Source organism: Marmota monax, unplaced genomic scaffold (genome assembly GCF_021218885.2).
Source record: "Marmota monax isolate L192 unplaced genomic scaffold, Marmota_monax_Labrador192_F-V1.1 WCK01_AAM20220418_F8-fsc00078, whole genome shotgun sequence".
NCBI classification, from domain to species: domain Eukaryota; kingdom Metazoa; phylum Chordata; class Mammalia; order Rodentia; family Sciuridae; genus Marmota; species Marmota monax.
The window spans coordinates 7,199,206-7,221,048 of NW_026694865.1; the positions used below are offsets into that span (position 1 = coordinate 7,199,206).

At 42.0% G+C, this 21,843-nt stretch overlaps 1 protein-coding gene across 1 annotated transcript in view; it reads left to right on the top strand.

Moving 5' to 3' along the window:
- Positions 1–21,843, top strand: part of Dapk2 (death associated protein kinase 2) — a 166,570-nt gene that overhangs the window by 120,749 nt on the left and 23,978 nt on the right. The gene's annotated exons all lie outside the window — the stretch shown is intronic.

The following is a 21,843-nucleotide window of genomic DNA, read 5'->3' on the forward strand; positions in this document are numbered from 1 at the left end:
ATAACAAAACACCATAGACTGGATGGCATAAACAATAGAATTTTTTTTTCCCAGGGACTGGAAGTCTAAGACCAAGTTATAGTAGGGCTGGTTTCTTCAAAAACCTCTCCCTTTAGCTCACAGATGGTTGTTTACTCCCTGTGCTTTTACCTGCTGTATGTGTGTGTGTCTGTCCTGATCTTTTCTTATAATAAGATCACCAGTCATATTGGATTAGGGCCCACAATATGACCTGATTTCACCTTAATTATACCTGCAAAGGCCCTATCTCCAAATAGGGGCACAGTCTGAGGTACGGAGAGTTAGAGAAGAATTTAGGAAGATGTAGACAAAATTTAACCTACAACAAATATTTAAAATTTTCTAACCAAGCATGGTGGCACACACCTATAATTCCAGCTACTCAGGAGGCTGAGGCAGAAGGATTGCAGTTCAAGTCCAGCTTGGACAACTTAGCAAAATAAAAAAATAAAAGACCCTAGAGATGTAACTCTGTAGTAGAGCCCTTTCCAAGCATGCAGGAGGCTCTGGGTTCAATCTCCACAAAAAGAAAAAAATCTTGACCGTCTCCTCTGGTAGACCATAAGCTCAATGTGGGCAGAACTGTGTCCATTTGCTGTTTTCTGTACAGGGCCTAGGGGTGCTCTGTATGTATTTGTAGGATAAATTAAATGAATGAATTGTCTTCCATTGGTTGATCCAAAGTGGTAAGGAAAGCCGTGGGACCTCAGGCTGGCAAGGCACCAAAACAGAGCCTTGGAACCAGACTCTGGGCAACCACCCTCTCCTAGCATGCCCCCACTCCTGGATGGATTCAGTTCAGTACGCATTGGTGGTAAAGGCCTACTCTAGTCAGAATTTTGATTAGGCATATGGAAAACAGAGTATTTATTATCTAATGAATGGACAAGCAAGAAAAGGTGACTAGAAAGAAATTAGAACTAAAGAGGAATATGTAGTATGCTCTGAGGATGCTTGGGAGAAACTGCTATTTCTTCCTGGGGGATCTAGAGGACTACATGGACAAGGGTAGCCTTTAATCTGGCCTTAAAGGATGCGTAAGATTCTATTGATAAGGGAAGAGAAGTCTCAAGAGTATTCAGATTGCTCGTCCTTATGCCTTCCCATAGATGAATTTTGGAAAGCTACCAAATAAATACAGGAATGAAAATTCTTTTCTGGGGATTAACTACACTGTGGTGAATTAATAGCTCTACTGTTTTCCATTTTCTTTTCATCTGACCATTGTGTCACTTGTTCTGGGTCAGAGACGCAGAGGCCCCTGCCAAAGAGCCAGTGTCTATCTGCTGGGCTTGACAAAGGCATGCAAGGTCAGGCACACAGGACAGACCTGATTCTGAATCCTTTGTCTCTCTGTCGATGTGCAACACTATGTATCGGTGTGTGTTTTGGGGTTTGCCTAGGTGTGTTGTATGAATCTGTCTCAGTGGACCACTACCCCATCAGTACTGCCTGGCCAGGACTCTGGGGGTGTACTTGGATTTGTATATGGGGTTATCTCACTGGATGTGTCTGTTTCTGAATGTGCATGTCAGCCTATTTCTATATATGTATGTGTGACTGTGTCTGGGTGTATCTGGCTGTGTGTCTGGCTTTATGTGGGGGTCTGTGTTTCTGGCATATGTAGGTATTGGAGGTAGCATGCATCCGGCTGCATCTAGGTGTCTGGGTTTTGTCCAAAAGGACTCATGGAGAAAATTCCCATGGGCCCAGACTCAGCAACATCTATTGGGATGCTGTCAGGCCTCCGAGACTGTCAATTTGACGAGCCAAGAGATGTGGCTGAGGACAGCCACATCTGCTGAGTCATAAGGATGTAGGCTGTGTGTGTTCACAGTTGGACATATCTCCTTTCGCACACAGAGAGAGGAAATTTCAGATGGGCTGGGTGACCCTGCATTCTTTCAGAAGGTTGTGACCTCAGCTAGCCCTGGGAAGGAGCGGAAACAGGAATGCTCATGAGACCTAGAGTTTGGAAGAAGTCAAACTGAGACCCGGGTGTTTCCCAGCTGGGTCCCCTGGGTCATGGCTTTCTCAGACCTTTCCAATAAGCAAGCTGCAGGCTTTGGAAGTGATGGAACACTTCCTGGTGGGGGAGGAAGATGAGCAGATTTTCTCAAATGGTACAGAATGCAGACCTCACCAAACTCTGATCATCAGTGCTGACCCTGGAAAGCCCCACCAAGCCCTAAGAGTCCAGACTCAGAATAATTTCTCTTCCCTCTCCAGACCAATCAACTGACAAACAGGCAACACCACACTGCAATCAAGTCTGATTTCAACAGTGAAATATCCCCCAGGGATGGCAGGCATTACCTTCTTGGTTGGGATGGATTTCACAGGCTCCTTCCCAGTGTCGATGGGAAAGGACAAGAGGGTATTTACCTGCTGCTGTACATCTTCCTAGTATGGTACCATAGGCAAGAAGAGGTGTGGAAGGTAAACACACACACACCTAAGCATTTACATAGCACTGGGATATAGGAAATAATCATCCTCTTCCCAAGGAGCCCAGGCTGGGGGTGCAGCTGTAGATCCTCAGTTTACCCATAGATCAGCTGCTTCTTTCAGTCTCGTGAGGTGTGAGTTGATGAGAGAAGGTGGTGATTGTGACAAGATGGAGTTAGTTCTCCTGGGGGAGGTGATAGTTAGAGGAGGGCAGGGGGCTGCCTGGAGCAGGAGGGTGCCACCGCTGGTCACTCCTTATGTTTAGACAGTGAAGGCCACTGACAAGAGTGTCATGCTTGCCAATGATCACTTGCTTCTAGTGAAGTCCAACCCTGGGAGTTGGTCTAGAATCCAGGGCTGTGGATTTGGTGGAGGGCCAGGTTCTCCTGGTGAGAGAAGGGCCAGAGAGGGAAGTTGAGATGGGCAGTACTTGGCCTAACTGGGGGCCAAGACTTTGTAGGTGCTCATCTCACTCCACTGAAGATGCTCAGGGGTGACAGGGAGCTTGCAATCCTCTGGCACGATTCTCAAAAGCTAGCTTCAAACTATTACTACAAGTTATTTCTCAGGTTGAGCTCAAAGCTGCTTTTCCAAAGATTCTTCTATCATCCTGGTTCTGTCTCCTGGGATCATATCCACTTAAACATAGAGACAAAAATGGGAAAACAGTCCTACAGGAATCCAAGTACAAGAGGATGAAATAGGAGCTAAGCTGGGAGCTGGGGAAGGAGTCCTTCATTCTGACAGATGAGGCCCAGGGAAGCATCCAGGGAGGGAGCATTTGAGATAGGCTTAAAAGATAAGAAGACTTGTAGGGGCTGGGGATGTGGCTCAAGCGGTAGCGCCGCTCGCCTGGCATGTGTGCGGTCCGGGTTCGATCCTCAGCACCACATACAAACAAAGATGTTGTGTCCGCAGATAACTGGAAAATAAATATTAAAAATTCTCAAAAAAAAAGTTAAAAAAAAAAAGATAAGAAGACTTGTGTCTGTGGAGGGGCCAGGACCAGCATAAGCAAAGACACAGAGGTGTAGTATAGCCTGCTAGTGGGGCCTGAGATGATGGGGGCTGGGCCACAGAGGGACTTGAACCCATGCTTCAGTGAGTTAGGGGGGAGATCCAGAGGTTTTTGTGAGACTTTATCAGAGCCTTAGTTCTCTAAGTGTGGTCTGTCACAAGCCTTCTGTGGGCTGTGTGTGGACTATGTTGCAAATAGTAGCCTTGTGAGGGCATAAGTCTGGCACTGGGAACTTCCTGTGGCACCCCCCATAGGGATTGATGTCTGATGCAGGTGAACTTCCCTTTCAATCTCTGCCAAAGATCCATACAGCACCTGGGATGGGTGTTACCTGAAAAGATGCCAATCAACCTGCTGACTACTAGACATCTTGAAGCAAGACTCTGCCCTTGAAACCTTATCCCTGCCTTTGATATACCCCTTAAATAAACCACTGAGCCATCTTTTCTTTGTGGACTAAATATATCAGGGGCTTCGCATTTGTAAATATATTTCTGAATAGTTGTGTTTTGTTATTAACTAAATATTTGAGACTTTAAGTTTTAGGGTGGCTTACATTCTCCTGGGCAGGAAGAAGAACCCCCCAAAGAGATGCTAGCTGTCGCCCCCGTTGTGGTCCCTGGCCAGCAGCATCACTACAGCCTGGGAACTTGTAGAAATGCAAATTCTCTAGCCCACTGCAGACTTCCTGCATCAGAAACTCTGTGTGTGTGTGTGTGTGTGTGTGCGTGTGTGTGTGCGCGCGCGCGCAAAGCCCACCAGGTAATTCTATTGAGCTACTTTAGGCAAACAACCTGGAGAGTGAGGGAGAGACAGACAAGGTGGAGGAAATCTGGAAGGCAGAGGCAGTTTAAGGATACCAGGACCATTTGAATGAGGCAGGCAAGGGCCTGACCTGAGGTGGGGACAGGGAGAGTCAGGCAGATTTGGGTTCCAGTGGCAACCTCTTCACCTTTTAGCATCATGGACATGAGAGAGCAACTGGCCTTCCCTGGAGCTCAGTTGCAGCATATTCAAAAAGGAATCCCAATAAGGAGTGTTGGGAGATACTGCCAACAAAGTCCCCAGTAAGAGCAACCAATAGTCCCAGCTTGCCTGGACTGGGAGGTTTCATGGGACATGCAACTTTCAGTGCTAAAAGCAGGAGAATCAGGGCAAAGCTGAATGGTGGACCACTCTACCTCCAACATGGTTACCAGAAGGAGGCAGGTGCTCAGAATGTTCACAGAGGGAACAGGTGAAGGGTGGAGTCATCATGGGGCCTGAGACACAATCTCAAGCACTTTGGTGGCAGTTAAGGTTGCCCATGCCACCTATTTCTGGTGCCCTTTGGACCTGTCAGGAGCCCCTGTCACGTGCCTCAGCTATGCCTGCCTCTGGAGACTAGCAGAAAGGGAGGTAGAGCCCACGCCAGTGGCAAGGGCATAAGGACAGCTTCCACTGGCCATGTTGCTGGCTTCATTCCTTGGTTACATGAAATACAATATGGCTGATGCCTCTCAGACTTGCTGAGCCTGCTGAAGGCTGAAAATACCCAGGGCCCTGGCCCAGGCGCCTGTGTAGCTCCTCTGGGCCAAGAGTCAGGAAGCAGCTATGGTGTCCCCACTGGGCTCTTATTACTTTAGCCAGGGGCCTCTGTGGTGGAGGGGGATTTCAGGGTCCTACAGCCTCCCACCTTTCCTCCAGGTTGGGTATTTTAAACAGTTATCTGGCTTTTCTTTATCGTCTGACTGCCCCGGCATGTGCCCATGGAGGTACAGGGTGACTTTACCATGTTTACTGAGGGGGTGAGTGCCAGACAGAAAGGTTATCCACGGACACTTTCTCTGAAAAGCTGGCAGCCCCTCATCTTGTCTTGCTGGTCCACATGCTGGTCTGTTATAGACTGATGATGTAAACCAGGGGATGAGTGAGGGTGATTTGTTTTGACCTGGGACCCGGCACCTTAGAGCCTGAGGCAGAGTTAGGTTCCTTCGAAACCAGGAGGGGGACTCTGAAGTCACTAGCAAGAGAAGGGGAATGGCTGTAGACAGGTGGACCTAATGTCCTAGTTCTCTCCCCTCCCCTTCTTCACCTCCTGCTGCTGCTATTTACCCGGTTCTCTGCTCTTTCAGGACTGTCTCACAAGCAAACTCAGGTTTTAAATGAGGCTCCCATCACATACCCACACCTACCCCAGATCTGGTGCTGCTGCAGCCTCCAAAACCTGCAGGACCTTCCCAAATCCACCCCTGTTCGCTAGAAAGAGGTTTCCAACTCAAGCAAGAAACCTGGCTTTGGAGTTAGGCTGGGCCTCAGGGTTTGAATCCCAGTTCTGGCAACTTCATGGTGGATGACTTTTAGGCACTGAGCATCAGTTTTCCCTCTTGTAAAATGGGCATGATAATATATTCCTTGCAGTGCTCCTGTGCCACAAGCCATCATGAGCTGTGTGTGTGGACTGTTGCACATAGTAGCCAAATGAGGGGATAAGTCTGGCACTGGGAACTCCCTATTGGGGATTAATCACATGATGCAGGTGAACGTCTCCCTCAAGCTCTGCCTAAGATCCCACACAGCACCTGAGATGGGTGTGACCTGCCAAGATGCCAATCAATCTGCTGACCATGAGACATCATAGAAGCAAGACTCTGCCCTTGAAACCTTATGCCTGCCTTTGATGTCCCCATTATATAATAAACCAAACGTGGTTGGGCTCACTCTCTTTCCAGCATGGAAGCTTGACCCTTAAGGTCAAAGAGATGTCCTTCCCCGCCTTCTAGATACTACTTTCTGTGCTGTGTGATTTTTCGCCACCACCTTCTTAGCTTAATGTTGCAGCCAGCCTGTTTAAACCCAGTGTGTCTTGTCTGCGCGGGTCGTGGGCAAGACTTCTGTGTGGATTAAACTGAATGAGCTAAAGCATACAAAGTATTTGTTGTGTTAACACTCAGAAGGTTGTCATTTTTGCAACAACTATGCTTATTATTGACAGGATACAATAAAAGGATAAAAATGAACACATAGGATACTCTCTATAGTGTTTCTGCCTCTGTCACCCACTCTAGTGACTGCAAAACCTGTGGTCAGCAGGGCTCTTAATGTGAATGAGGGCCATGCTTTTTGTTTTCCCTTCTCTGCCTTCCATGCTGGGGGCTAGAGGGGTGGCCCCATGCCCTGCGCACTAGGACAGCTGCAGTCACTTAAGAATCCTCACTGCCCAACCACAAGGCACATTCTGCTTTCCACATGTCTGACTTCTTCAACCAGGACCCCATGCCTAAACCATGACCACCACCAAGCGTGCATGAGCCGAGCCTGAGAGGTGCAGCAGCTGACCCTCTTCCTGCCTGTCTGTGGCCCATGTGGTTTATGTAGGAGAAGCAATAATATGATTGTCCCCAGCTGTCATGTACCTGCCGTGCACCAGGTGGTTTGCACATATTATCTTTAGTTCTCGCAAAAATTCTGAGAAAGAGTATTTCTGTTTTACTGATGAGGACACCAAAGCTCAGAGAGTTAAATGACTTTCCTGAAACTGCACAGCTAGAAAAATAAATGGATATTTTAGGATCAAATCCAATTTTAACTGGCTCCAAAGTCTAAGTACTTTACACCATATGATGGGGCTCAGAAGACTAAAGGTCCAGATCAGGGATATCCATTAACTCAGGTGGGACTAGTGCAAGTACCTCCTCTTGCTGATCCTTAGTTTCCTCACCTGTGACTCAGGTGATGCCTAAGAATTAGGTGATGCCTGCTCTCCTGGCATATGACTCCTCATAGGGCCTGTGCTGCTGTGGGTACAAAGAGAAGAATTCTCACCCAGGTGATTTCAGTGTTGCCCAATTTCCTCTTGTGACACTTGTCCTCTGGGCAGCTGGTGTCTTTCTCTTGCCAGGGAGTTTTGAGTCAAATAGTGACCCTTCCTAAGAGCATTTTGCCTCAACTTATAAATACTATTCCTGGGGCTAAGGTTGTGGCTCAGTGGTAGAGTGCTCACCTAGCACATGTGAGGAGGCCTTGGGTTTGATCCTCAGCACCACATAAAAATAAATAAAATAAAGGTATGTTTCCAACTGCAACTGAAAAAAATTTTTAAAAAATACCATTCCCCACCAACACCACCTCAAACAAAAATTTTGCAGTTTAGTATCTTATTTTTCAAAGTTGAAGACTTGGTTGCCAGCCTGTGGTGCTACTGGGAGGTGGTAGACCTTTAAGAGGCGGGACCTAGTGGAAGGAAGTTAGGTCATTGGGTTCCTGCCCATGAAGGGGATACTTGGGACTGGGGCAATTCTCTCTTTTTGCTTCCTGGCCACCATGATATTCTGGGGTATATTCTTGGATTACTTCTCGGTAGCTAAAGGAGAAATAGATAGAAGGAGGGAGGAAGAGGATATAGAATACCAGAAGCATATAGATGTCTTCTTCCTCAATCTTTCCAATGCTTGAGCCCTACCAGGGCTCATGGGAAGCACAGGAGAAAGGCTACTTGCTTTTTGGCTGGGGGAGTAAAGTTATCAAGAAGTAATAAAAAGGAAGAGAAACAGTACTCATCAAGTTCCTATTGTGTGCAGACATTGCTCTAGATTTGTATACAAACTTTCTCTGAGTTATATACTATCCCCATTTGGAGGATGAGCAAACTGAGGACCTGAGAGGGTAGGCTGCATGAGATAGCAAGGTTAGGAGTTGGCGGAGCCATGCTTTGAGCCCAGATGTAACTTTAAATTCTCTGTGCAGCACTGGGCCCAGTGGCACACACCTGTAATCTGAGACTAAAGAGGCTGAGGCAGAAGGACTGCAAGTTGGAGGCCAGCCTCAGGGACTTAGTAAGACCCTGCCTCAAAATAAAAACTAGAAAGGGCTGGGGGTGTTTCTCAGTGGTAATTCACCCCTGGTTTCAATCCCTAGTACCACAAATGAAGTCCATGTGCTGTGTGCTTCTGTAGACTGCCTTGGGTGTCTTCTTGGAGTAGAGGCTATGGAACATTAGAAGCAGTGCCTCAACCTATAAAGACCCCACAAAGGCAGCCATGGAGGTAACTGTGTGCCCTCCAGGGCCAGTCCCCTCCAATCTGAGGGCACAGTGTAATGTTGCCCTCTGTCCTGGTCAGCATCTCTTGGGCATCTCCACAGATTTTTCAGAAGGATGCTTGGAATCTTGTCGATTTCCACCAGGTGGCGCTGCAAGGGCGGTAACCTTGACTTGAAAATCTAGGGTTCTGCAGCAGCTTAAGGATGTCTGTGATAGGGCAGGACTCCCCTAAGAGGTTACTGGGGAAATTTTTAAAAATACAGGCCTAACCCCTGAGAGTCTGGCTTAATTTTATGCATAGAAGTACGCAGGAATTTGTCCTTTTTTAAAAATTGTGCTAATTTTCTGAATTGGTAAAATATCATTCTCATGGTTCAAAAATTTTAAGTATGGAAAAAGGGTCTGGGGGTCTGGCTCAGGGGTCAAGTGTGTTCTCAGCTTGAGCAAAGCCCTGAATTTGATCCCCTACCACTAAAACAAAATAAAAAAGTGTAAAAAGATATATAGAAGAAAGTCTGTGCTCCCTAGTAGGTATTAGCAATTTGAGAATCCTTCTAGAGATTATACATATGAATATAATATTATATAATAACTTATATAAATATAATATCATATAATAACTTATATAAGTATGTAGATACAAAATAAAATGTAATATATGAGGATATATATTTCTTCCCCTTTATAAACAAATGGCTTTTAAAAAAATACTTATTTTTTAGTTGTAGTTGGACAAAATACCTTTATTTATTTATTTATTTTTATGTGGTGCTGAGGATTGAAACCAGGGCCTCACACGTGCTAGGTGAGCGCTTTACTGCTGAGTCACAACCCCAGCTCACAAATGACTTTTTATTGATTTTTATTTTGTTAGATCCAATTTCAGAATTATATGTCTAATCATAAATTTTGTAAGAGGGAAAAGATGCACTGCAGTCTTCCAGAAAACAAGAGATACCATTTAAAGCAATAAAGTAACTGATCTGAGCCATATTTTATTTGATCACATACAAGTAAAATATGAAATATTATTCAGTAAAAAAAAATGAAAATGTTTTAATTCAAGTAGCAAAATATGAACAATATAGTCTTTTGCTTTCCATGGAAATGTAAGTCAAACAAAAATATTAACCATCAGCAATTACTGATTTGGTAGAAATATGAATATCTTTATTTTCATTTACAAAATCCATTTATTGCACAGTTTTCATTAAATAGCTGGGGTTCAAATTTTGGAGATTTGATTGACTCAAGTGAAAAAAAAATCCTAACAATAATAATTTTTAAGAGCCATTTCAGCTGGGTGTGGTGGCACAAGCCTATAATCCCAGCAGTTTGGGAGGCTGAGGCAGGAAGATTGTAGTTCAAAGTCAGCCTCAGGAACTTAGCAAGGCTCTAAGCAACTCAGTGAGAACCTGACTCAAAATAAATAAATACATGAATAAAATAAAAAATTAATAAAGAACCATTTCAGAGAAATAAGCCCAACATCTCAAAGTTATTGTGGCTTTGTGACTTTGAATTATAATACAAATTTCATAACTTTAAATTATAACACTAACTTTGTAACTTTTTTAAAAATTATAATACTAACTTTGTGACTTTAAAATTATAATCCTATTCTGAGTAACATGTAAAACATTAGTTTAACAAATAACTGCATTTAACTCAGGAAACAACTATTATGGAACTGCATGCTGGTTCTAAATCTTGAAATATGAGTATTTTGGCCATGATACTTTTAAAAATTACTTGAGCCAGATGTGGTGGCTCACACCTCTGATCTCACCCAGCAACTTAGGAGGCTGAGGCAGAAGCATCATAAGTTGGAGGCCAGCCTCAGCAAGACCTTGTCTCAAAATAAATTTTAAAAAAGGCTAGGTAGAGGGGTCAATGTTGTGGCCCAGTGGTAGAGTACTTGCCTAGTCTGCATGAGGCCCTAGGTTCAATCCCTGGCACTACATAAAAAAAATAAACAAATAAAATAAAGATGTTGTGCCCATTTACAACTAAAAAATTTTTTAAAAAAGACTAGGTAGAGGACTGCAGTTTTAGCTCAGTGGTAGAGTGCTTACTTAGCATGTATGACTCACACTGGGTTCACTTTTCAGCACCACATAAAAATAAATGAATGAAAGTAAAAGGTATTGTGTGCATCTATTTTTTTAAAAAAGGCTAGGTGTATAACTCAGTGGTAGAGCACTTGCCTAGCATGTACAAGGTCCTGGGTGGACTCTTAGTACTGGAGGTGGAGATTTGATCAATTTTTTGATTGATGAGTGTCAAAGCATGATTTTAGGAATGTTTCATAGTGTGTATCACCAGGTTTGTGAGATTTACTTATTTTATCCTTCTTTGGTGTTGATGATAAGAACGTGACAGCATCCTTGATTCTTGCTTGCACAAGACTGATCCAAAACTGTCAGTCATTATACTGACGCTACTCATCTTAAAGTGATTTAATGGAAGCCACAATAGCATGATGCTTGTGATGGCTGTGGTGAATTCTTTCCAGATGTAGCTGAGGCTTTACGAGACTTGGTTCCTACAATCACTGCTTTGGGAGTAGAGCCTGTACCCTTCCACTACTGATGATGTGAAACTGCTGGCTGCATAGTCTCAAGTCCCCCATTTCAGGATGGGGGCATATAAGCTACTACTGTTCCCAGTCCTGGTGACCTGCAGGACCTGATTCCACAACTCAGAAGCCTGTTGCCACAGTGCTCCTTATGGGGTGAGAGTGTTGCATGTACTTCTCTGCACGTTGTTTTTTTTTTTTTTTTTTCACTGAAGGATTCATAGTTTTGTTTTGTTTTTATCAATTCATGAAGACTTCCTCATTCTTTGTTGCAACTACATAGTAGTCCTTTAAATGGATATAACATATTTTTACCAGTTCTCTAATGGTGGATATTTACATTTTTCCTTTGCTGTTCTACACAATGCTATAATGAATAACTTTGTATACATGTCATTTCACATTGAGTATGAATTCCTAGGAGTAGAATTTCTAGATCAAATAGTATGTGTTTTTAATTTTTGCAATTATAGTTAAATTGCCTTTGATAAAGATTGTACTATTTATACATCTGCCAGCAAAGAGAGTGTGCCTGTTCTTCACTAGTTTCACCAACATAATGTGTTATTGAATATTAGGATTTTTTGCTATTTTGATAATGTGAAAATGGTATCTCACCATTTCTCTTATTATGGGAGAATTTGTGGGCTTTCCATATATTTATAGTTACTTATATTTCTATATTTTCCTTTCTTTTTTTCTTTTTTTTAGGTTTGTCTAGGAAATCTGTGATTTAAAAAAAAATGTTCTTGCAACTCAGGAGGTTGTGGCAGAAGGATTGCAAGTTTGAGGCCAGCCTCAGCAATTTAACAAGACCCTCAGTAACTTAGATTCTGTCTCAAAATAAAAATATAAGAAGGACGGGGGATGCGGCTCAGTGGTAAAGTACCCCTAAATTCAATCTCTAGTATACCCCCTCATCAAAAAAATATTCTTCACTTATAGCATTAGGCAAGACACAAAAACACAAAACCTTAAAGGAAAGATGGATATATTTAATTACATTTGAATCACAAACTTCTATATAACAATAAAACTTCTTTATAACAATAAAATAATAAACAATAGCAATTTAAAAAGTTAAAAAGCCATAGGAAGAAATACTTGCAACATGTATTCCCAATATAACTTGCAGATGAACTTTTGGAGGAAGGGCAAGGGCTGGTGTTCTGACTGGCCACCATCCCTCACCATCCTCATGGCTCACCAGGAAGATGCTCGACTCCGTGGGTGCTTGGAAGCCCTCTCCAGTGAGTGTTACCATTTTGCACATGCAGATTCTAGAATCAGGGAGGCTAGGTGAGCTGCTCAACGTCCAACAGCTGAGGGAGGAGACAGGTGGCTGCATCATCTAGAGATTTTAGCTCTCACTCTGGCTCAGCTGCTGCCCAGGGGTTATTTTAGGCAGGTCTCATCTCTTTCCAGCTCAGTCTTCTTGACTGTAGAATAGCTAGATTTTTTTGGTCCTCGCCAGCTCTGGACTTGTATGTGTGCTGGGGCTGATGGTGGGAGGTAGGAATAAAGGGAGGGGTGGGCTGTATGGGACATGCCATGGAGGTGTGTCCGGGATGGAAGTGGAGAGTGCAGTGAACCTGTGCTGAGTTTACAGAGAGGACATTGCTGCAATCTGGGAGCCGCATCCATGGACTCTAAGGCTCTCTCAATAAGCTGCTCCCACCCAGAAGTATCTCTGAGCCCATTACTTGTCAGCAAGGCAAGCCCCCAGAAGTGGGGGACATTAAGCCACCACCCATTTTTGCTTTCAGGGACCTCTTGCTGTGCTTTCATCCTCCGTTTCCAGTGCTTATCATGACCAGTTCTTCCTCAGGGTCTTCCTGCTTTGAAGGAAGGAGAATGCAATAAGCTCATGCCTTTGTGAGGTGCATTCTGATGGGGTCCTGTAGGGAGAAGACGATGCTTAACTCTAAAGGAAGATGGCATTTTGCAACATCTATGAGTGAGGCTGATACTCTGAGACAAGTGGGGGCTCAAATCCCATAGAGACTGATCCAGGAGGCGGGTACTAAGCAGTTAGTCAGCCCTGGGGACAATCTGGACAACTGAACTCAAGGGCAGTAAACTATAGTGGGTCCCCTGAGATACAGTCACAAAAGACACATGTCCCAAGGACTAGGCTTAGGGAAAAAAAGCAGGATTAGGGAAAATGTCAGCTCCACACCCGCTCTCCACACAGCACTGCAAAGAAGGCCAAGTTTGCCCAGCGTGGGTGCATAACTTCTCCAATGGCCAACATTCTCTTTGAGAAAAAAGGAAAAAAAAAACTAGATAAACAAACTTTGGAAGTTAAAAATCTAAACAAAACATGATAAAATAAAGATGATATTTCATAAATACATCATAATATTCCAGAATTTTAAGCTGCTCATTGTTGGCATTCGACCTGGGTCCCATGTATGTACAGGTGCTGAGCCCAGAGCAGGAATCGATGGGGCATATACCCAGAGGCCTCATCCTCCTGCCCCCACACCCCTATGCTCAAAGAAGAAGCCCCTGAGACAGGCCCCATCTAAGAGGAAGAGGAGCTGGGAACAGCTGTCCAGGCCTCCAGCCCTGGGCCTGGCCTCAGAGGAAATTGGGTTGACAGAAGGGTCAACCCAAGCCTGCCCTGAAGGGGAGGAAATCTGCCAAAGGAAGGAAGTGAAGAGTAAGGGTCAAAAAGAGGAAGGAGGCGAACACTGGGGACTGAAATGAAGTAAATTAAACTCCATGCATGGATGATTATGTCAAAAGGAACCCAACTATTATGTATAATTATAATGCTCTAACAAAAGCATTTAAAAGAGAGAGAGAGAAAGGAAAAGGAAATGCACCCTTTGAGAGACCAAAATGGTTCACACAGCCTTATTTCAGAGACCCAGACAGAGAAAGAAGCACTTTCACATACATAAAGAGATTCCCACAATATGCATGAAGCTCAAAAAGATGATGTGAAATGAAGAAGGCCAGATACAAAAGACCACGTATTATATGCTTCCATGTATATGAGATGTCCAGAATAGAAAAATCCTACGGACAGGAAATAGATATGGGGTGGCTTAGGGATTAGGAGGCTTGGAGGATGGGGGAGTGATACTGAAAGGGTTTCTCTTTAGAGCTAAGAAAATGTTCTAAAATTGTGGAAATAGTTATGTATGTCATTGAATATACCAAAACCTACTAAACTGTGTACTTTAAATGGGTGAATTGTATGGTATGTAAACTATATATTAATAAAGCTATTAAAAAGAAAGAGATTTCCAGAGAGAGGGAGGAACTCTGGGAGCTATTGGAACAGGATTTCCTGGGGAGTGTAAATGGAGTAGAGAATCTGGTGGGGACAGGAAGGCTAAAGAAAAGGAATTGAAAAAAAAAAGAAAAGGAATTGAATTAGGCCTCAGGGGTGGGCAGGATTTCCAATACCTTTCCAAGAGGACTTGGAAGCCTCCTTCTCTCCTGTCCCCCTTCTCAAGTCATGGGCTTCATGCTTTATGAATCCAGATCTAAGGGGGAAAGCCTAGAAGCCCATCTCAGGGGCTGGTGGCATCCTAGGATGTGACTTTCCTCAGCCAGAGGGAGGGCATCTGAGTGTGGTTGTCACATCTGTAGTAGGTGGCCCCATAACCAGGTCCTTGAGGGACCCAGTGGTTGGCAATAGATTTTCATCAAGTGTTCATTAAAGATCTGCTGTCCTCTGCCTGCTGAACACAAGATACAGGAAGACACAGACCATGGCCACAAGTCTGACTTGCCCCTAGCTCTGACATCATAAAATACTTCTTGGTGGGGAGTGGTGAAGGAGCACAGACAAGGCCACTGATTGAGTCATAGAAACTTCCATCTTAGGCAGCCTCTATTTTATGTGAGAATTGAGTTCAAGTTCTTTTGGGCCAGTCATGTGACCTATCTGAACCTCAATCAAATGAAATAAAAATTCTACTTTGCCTTTATCAAATCAGCTAATGTAAATAAATATGCTTCATAAGTTGGGAAGTGATATGTGCATATTGGTTATAAAATTAATATGGTACGCAGCATTATTTTACAAAAGCCAATGTTGGGAAAAACCCAAAGTACTTGAGTTGATGAATGAATAAATAAAGTATGGTATATGCATTCGATGAAACAGTATTAGACCTTGCTTTAGGCAGCAAGCAAAAGGAGACTCAATTCAAAAGACCCAAATTGATGGGGCTAGGGTGTATCTCAGGACTAGCACTGCTTCCCTAGTATGCTCAAGGACCCAGGTTTGATGCCTAGCATCACCTAAGAGACCTGAAATAATAAAAGGATTTATATCTGCCATTACAAAAATCTGAGTTAAAATGGGTAAGTTTCCGGTGGGATAATTCCTCTTCTCTCAATGAAGACCTAGATTATTTCTTTTTATAAACTTATTTATTTATTGTGGCACTAGGGATTGAACCCAGGGACTCTAGCGCTGAACTACATCTCCAATCCCTATTTATTTCTTTCTTTCTTTATTTATTTTTGGTACCAGGTATTGAACCCAAGGGCGCTTAACCACTGAGCCACATCTTCAGACCCTTTTTATTTTTTATTTAGAGATAGGGTCTCGCTAAATTGCTTAAGTGCCTTGTTAAGTTGCTTAGACTGGCTTTGAACTCTAGATTCTCCTGCCACAGCCCCCGCCACCCCCAGCTGCCCTTTTCACTTTATTTTGAGACAGGGTTGTCTCACCACATTGTTAAAACTGGCTTCCAACTTGTGATCCTTCTGCCTCAGCCTCCTGAGTAGCTGAGATTACAGTCATACATCATTGCACCCAGCTTAATTGTTTACTTTCTATGTGAAATGAAAAACCAGCCTCTACCTCAGAGCAAAGCCTGTCCAAGGAAGGGACATGACCTTAGTCCTTGGAAAAACCCACAGAGCACTCCTAAGCACATTCCCACCCTGCTAAGTTGTTTATCTACAAATAACAGGAGAGATCTGCTGCGCCAGGTGTCCCTGACTCAGTCAGGCTAGGTGGGGATCCATAGCAGCCCCCTAGCAGCCACCAATCAGCATGAGACAGGGAAATACCAGGGATGCCAGATAACCCTCCCAGTAGTTTATGGTGGTTGATAACATATTGGGAAAACATGTAGTTCAACAGGAACACCCCTCTTGGCTTAAACCAATCACTTCAAACGAATACCCATTTTGTACTGACCAATCACCCCTACCCAACTTGTTCCCGCCAGTGAATGTGCTAATCATGTTTTAGAGTTGTTATTTGATTTTCCCGCAGTGTGTGATGATTTGCTAAAAGGGGCTATGATGTATGTGGGGGTCCCTATCTTCTCCAAAGAATGTATAAAAATGCTGCAAACCCTGGGCTCGGTGCCTCTCAGCGTCACCAGTTGCTGTGTGTGCATGTGCGGAGGACCGAGCTAGCTTGCAATAAACACCTCTTTGCTGCTTACATCGATCTTGGGTCTCTGGTGGTCTTTGGGGGTCCTGAATTCGAGCATAATAGAAACATTCTAAACATTCACAAAAAATGGGAACTAGAATGAGCACTTGTATATTCACCATTCAACTTAATCATATCTTAATATTATCATATTTGTTTCAGATTCTTTGTTCCTCCATTTAAAATAAACATACAGAAATGGTGAAGGCCTCCTGTGAACCCTACCACAACCCATACCTTGCCTTCCTACCCTCCTTATAGGAACCACTATCCTGAATTTAGTGTATATCATCCCCATATATAGTTTTATGCTTTTGATACCATATTTATATAACCATAAAGATTACATGGTCATGTTTTGTAGGTTTCTAAACTTCACTTGTGCATTATAATATCATATATTTCTTTCTGCATTTTTTTTACTCCACATGTTTTAGTTCATTGATAATGACACATGTAGCTCTAGTTCATTGATTTTTCATTTCTATGTAGTATTCCATGGTCACAGTTAAATCTCTCTCCTGTTGATGGACTTTTAAAAATTATTACAAACATCACCACAATGTGAGTCTTTAGTTCCTCTCTTCCTGCAACCATGTGTGAAAGTTTCTCTAGAATGTCGATTCAGAAGTGGATTTGGCTAGGCATAGTTGTAAGGGTCCGGCGAAGCGTCGGAGAAAGAAACCACCAAGAGACCACTCATGCAATTGGCAGAAGGGGATTTATTGATCCAGCATGCTGGGGCTCCGTGCCCACTCAAGAAGGGAGAACAGCCCAGAGCCCAGAGCAGGGGTTGTGCAATGCTTAAGTACACTTTTTGGGGAGGGCAGGACTTTACATACATCACAATCTCCTTTAACAAATCATCATACACCGCGGGAAAATCAAACAACAACTCTGAGACATGATTAGTACATTCATTGGCGGGAACAGGTCAGGCTGGAGTGATAGGTCATTCCTAAGGAGGGGGTTGCATTCAAACTGATTGGTCCAGGCCCTGCGATGCCTACGTGCAAGATTGCACAGGGCCCTAGGCTATTAATCAACTAAATGGTCAGTAGGGCGTTGTCTTAACTGCCTCAGGAATTTCAGGTTTTGCATGTAGCATAGGAACTTAACAATACCTAGTCCTTCACTTTTTAACTCAGGCCTTGCAGCTTAGAAACTTTACAATGCCCGGTCTTTTATACTTTAACTTTTACACTTTAACTTCAATTTCTTTTACCCTTACATTCCCCACTCCTTTTTCTGACTACTTTTAATCTTAAAAGTAATGAATCACAATTATTGAAGGGTTTCACTTTTCATGAGTTGTTTTGTGTTCCCTGGAATCATTTTCTGCATGGCCTCCATTTTAGATTTCACTCGGTATTAGACCCCAATTTATCTAACTACACTGACTACCTAACTTTAAATCTGGCTTCATTCCCCCCCCTCTAATTTGGGAACTCCTTACTGCTGTAAGGAAGGGGGGCGAAGAGGATCTTTCTGGCTTCTTCAGGCTGAAAAGGGACGGTGTGGGGCAAGCAGTTTGGAGTCCCCCTTTAAAATCGGGTCTATCGAGTGGTCCATGATAAAAGTCCAATTGAGAAGTAATAGGCTGGAGGGCCATTTGAGTTATGGGTGGTCTATAAGAGAAACAAGAATTCATTAGTTCTGGAACCAGATTGATGCAGCAATAAATGCCATAGCACAGGAATATGCCAATGAGTATAATGGCCAAGACAAAGACTAACAATGTTTTCCGCCAGGAAGTACCAAGAACCAGGAGCTAAGATATTGTTTCCATGACAAAGTTGCTGAGTACATGGCTTCTATCTGAGCATGTAAATCTTTAAGGATATTTGTCACATTGCCAGAAATGTCAGGGATGTAAACACAACAATTAACATTTAGGTTTACAGATGTCCTTTCCCTTAAGATATAGTCTAATAATTTAATGTCATCTGATCTTGTAAAATCCTTTTTACTAGTATGACCTCTGTGTCTAATAGAGAAACCTTTAATTCTGTTACTAGGGCTGGATAACCATTCTAGCAAACATTAAGCCTACCTGCGTAGGTTAGGAATAAAGGCCTTAAACTAAAAACTACTCTGGCAGTTCCTTTTAATAGTTATCAGGCATTCCTGTCTGAGAATCTCTTTTGCAGCCTCCAGTTTACTTATTCTTGGAAATTACATTTAACTATTATTATCATTTAAAATGCCCAGGAACAGCTGTGCTTTGGCTTTGACTGTCTTTGCTAAGTGTTTAAGATGAAGCAAGTCAAACTGACTTTTGTTTCCATCTATTGTTAACAGTCAGCTGAGCTTCCCTGGGAGTCCTCAGGGAACTTAAAGCAGCTTCTCAGTTCTGCTAGTGCCATTTACATTAGGATGGGTCCAGGCCTTGCTTGACCATGTGGCTTCCCTCAGAAGCATCAGGGATGTCTCCCCTTTCTGATGACTCTCCTCTTCACAGCAAATGCACTGATTGGCTTTCTGTCCTCCACTGGTCTCATTAATCTCCCTGATCAGGAGGTTATGTGGCCTAGAGTTGCAGAGCCCTTTGGAGAAGTCCCCTATTCCCTGATTCAGACTGACTCAGAGGGCAAGAGCCAAATTTTTAATTTTAAAACTTAATCTTAAACATCCAGCAAATAAGTTAACAGCCTTATATTAAGAGCACTGGGCTTTAATGTCTATCTCTCTATCCTGTAGGTGATAACTCCTTAGCTTAAGTTGACCCAGGTTGTGAGTTCTTAAAGCAGTACCTCTTTAAAACATTAACAGGCAATTCTTAGACCATCTATAAGCAAACTACAAACTAAAATTAACTAGGGTAAAAACATATTTAGTTTATGTAATAGCTACCTTGAATTCTGGCAGGGTTATATATCATAATCCCCTGTTTGAGATCCTAGTATTCTTGGCAAAAACCAACTTTTGGACACAACTTTAACTGTACTGAAATCTGGCCTACTTCTTTTATAATCTCTTTCACATGAGGTTGGACATAGAGCCTTATCTCAAATAAGGCGGGGCTCTTTATAAATCTTAAATATTATAGTTCTGAAGCTGATCTTTGCTTTTTTAGACATCATTTTACAAAGCCTATATAAATTGTTGCTCAAGTTTACATGGATATTAGCTAACACAACATAATATCACATCTAAAACATGAATTAAAGAAAGGCTGAAAGCTTTTAACCTTTTGTAGAAAAGTAGCAAAGTACTTTTGTGTTTCACAATAAAACCTTCACACAGATTAGGCTCTCATTAACTTAAAAATACATTTAAATTGTATCTCAGTGTAAAAAGTAACATGGAACTGTACATATCTTATTGATAATAAGTCCAGTTGTAGAACACAAATGATATAAATAAGTCTTTAACATATTTTTTTAAGCCTAAAATTACCATACAACTTTAGAACACCAGGCTTGATATAATGCTCTTTTGAAGCTTTTACCTTACAGACTTGTATACCTGGAAGATATGAACACATTAATAGCACCATAATTACATTGATGTTTTTATATTAACCGAGGTTAGCTTTTAAAGAAATAACATTACAATATTGAAAAATAACAGCTGTTGTTTAACCATAGTTGTATAATTTTTAACTTCTTTAAGATTACTTGCTCAAACTTACACATATAACCAACTTACACAAACCCTTTTTTTATCACTTACTTAAACCCTCTTAATTACTTAATCACATAGACTCTCTTATCCAGAAACACATTTTCCCTCTATTAAATCCATACTTAGAACTTTCTAGTTTCTCTTTTTCATCTGTCAACCTCCTTCTGTTCACATTTTGAAACAATACTTGTAAATTTTTGAATTTAGGCAGATTATTTCATAGACATCAACATTTTATTAGGGTCTTTTTGAACACTGAGAAAAACTTATAAGCTTAATTTTAAAGACATCTTTACTTTTATCTGTTTACCCAATTTAAATTGAACCATTTGAATCACGTGAATCAAAGATATTTGGATCCATTTTTAAAAATTTTTTTATGAGCGCTCCTCACATATCTGCCAATTGTCATATAACTGCATGATATATGGACATACACACATACAGACATACCGACATACAACACATAACACAAGTGTGCACACATACACAAGGCCTTGTAGCTTTTTTTTTTTTTTCAGGTGAAATCTCCATTGCAATGTTTAAAAACTCCACAGTTGATCAAAAATAGAACTGATCAGAAAATATTAACCCATCTGCAGGATCAAAATCATGAGCTCAAAAAAATACAGAATCTAAGAAAAAGCAAGAGTCCTAAAAAAAAGATGACTGTCCAGTAATTAGTAAATACCATATAATTTACTTTTTGGTTGGGGTCTAGTTTGAGTTCAGGTAAAAAGACACTTTTACTCTTTTTTTTTCCTTGGGCCTGAGATATGTCTCCTGCTGAGTGCTTCAGGCTTCTTTTATTTGCATATCAGCTTAACTCCTGGCTGAGGTCTGGAAGGAACTGGGAAAACTGGAATTCTGAGCAGAAACCTCATGCCTAAGGCATTTTAGCTATAAGTCATAATTTCCAGGTTTAAGATGCAATTCTCAGAATTTTATATCTTTATATCTCTTTACATTAGAAAAACTTGCTCACACAAAACTGAAAATAGGGTCTCTCTTGATAATATAAAAGCCACCATCAGAAGAAATTTCTTCAGGATCATTAAGCTACTTCCTTTGTTCTGAAGTTCCTAAAGTAGTGCTAAGTTACATTAAATTACCTGAAAAATTTTAAAAAGAACCACACACTACCATGTGTATCTGAAATTAAGCTTTAAAAATTCCCAGGACTCTTGTTAATTAATGTCATTTCAATAAGCCAGACCAATGTTTTAATTTAGCACCTTTTTTTTCCCTGAATCTTACACACTGAGGGGAACAGATATCATATCATAATTTATTATCTTTGCCCAAGTTAATGCACTGGAATACCTAGTGAAATCTTCTCAGGCTACCCAGTTCAAAATTGAAACTCTTTAATTTTTTTATCCTAAGGATTTAAGTTTTCTAGCATGAACTATCTGAAATCAGGCTAAACAATTGCTTAAACCCAACTTTTAACTGCAAGATAGTGCAATGCTTTAGAAACCCATTCAGATACCAGATTGTTACAATAAAAAAAATCATCTTTTAGATACACATTCAGCCAAGATCATTCCCAAGAAACAATCTATAATATCAACACATTACTGCATTCATTGTCCCTTTTGTTAAGTAAACAGAGGTGGAGTAATCCTTAAAGTGCAGGTAAGGAATGAGGGAGTTCCCCAGAGCAAAATGGCTCTGGCAGCTGCTGGGAGTCTCTCAGCCCCACCTTTTACTCC